We start from the raw sequence: 1,139 nt of genomic DNA, 5'->3' as shown, positions 1-1,139 counted from the left end.
ACCGAGTTCCGAAAAAAGTATATCAGCCAGAGATTCATCGATCAGAAACAGAAGGAATTTCTTGAACTTAAACAGGGTTCCATGTCAGTTACTGATTATGAATGAAAATTTGTGAGACTTAGCCGGTATGCTCGAGAATGTGTTTCTTCAGAAGGTATAATGTGTAAACATTTCGAAGATGGATTGAACGAAGATATAAAACTGTTTGTTGGCATTCTTGAAATCAGAGAGTTTGTAGTACTTGTCGAGTGAGCTTGCAAAGCTGAAGAGCTCAGTAAAGAGAAAAGAAAAGCTGAAGATGGAGATAGAGAGTTCCGTAAAAGATATTTGGGAAAGCCCTTTCGACAGTCACCGAAGAAATTTCGAGATGATTCGGACCGATCTAAGAACACTTCGGGCTTTTCTAGACAAGACCGTGATCGACCCCCTATGAGTACACGAGCCACTTCGGTTGCCAGTGTTGGAAACGATCGTCGGGACAGGACCGAGTGCAAGTATTGTGGGAAATGGCATTTGAGGAGTTGTAGATTTCATGACCGCTCCTGTTATAAGTGTGGATCAGCCGACCACTTTATCAAGGACTGCCTGAGATTGTCTGAACAGAATGTGAATCAGAGTGGTAAACCGGGTACTACTACAGCTCGTGGTAGACCCTCTAGGAATACTGGGAATGCTAGTGGCGGTCAGAGAGGGTCTAGAGATGCTACGACTAGATCTGAGGCTCGTGCTCCTGCTAGAGCTTATGCTATACGCGCACGTGAGGATGCTTCTTCGCCTGATGTTATTACCGGTACTTTCACTCTCTTTGATACTATTGTGATTGCATTGATTGATCCTGGTTCTACTCATTCATATGTATGTGAGACTTTAGCATCCAGTAAGACTCTACCTATTGAGTCTGCTGAGTTTGTGATTCGAGTATCGAATCCCTTGGGTCGATATGTGTTAGTTGACAAAGTGTGCAGGAAATGTTCCCTAATAATCCGAGGTTCCTATTTTCCGACTGATTTGATGCTTTTACTGTTTGATGAATTTGATGTTATTCTCGGTATGGATCGGTTGACTGTGCACGATGCAGTTGTGAATTGCAAAAGAAAGACTATTGATTTGAGATGTGCAAATGATGAAATAATACAATT

This window comes from Gossypium arboreum, chromosome 6 (assembly GCF_025698485.1).
Source record: "Gossypium arboreum isolate Shixiya-1 chromosome 6, ASM2569848v2, whole genome shotgun sequence".
Classification (NCBI taxonomy): domain Eukaryota; kingdom Viridiplantae; phylum Streptophyta; class Magnoliopsida; order Malvales; family Malvaceae; genus Gossypium; species Gossypium arboreum.
The sequence above is the reverse complement of the archived record's forward strand: the minus strand, read 5'-3'. Positions refer to the sequence as shown.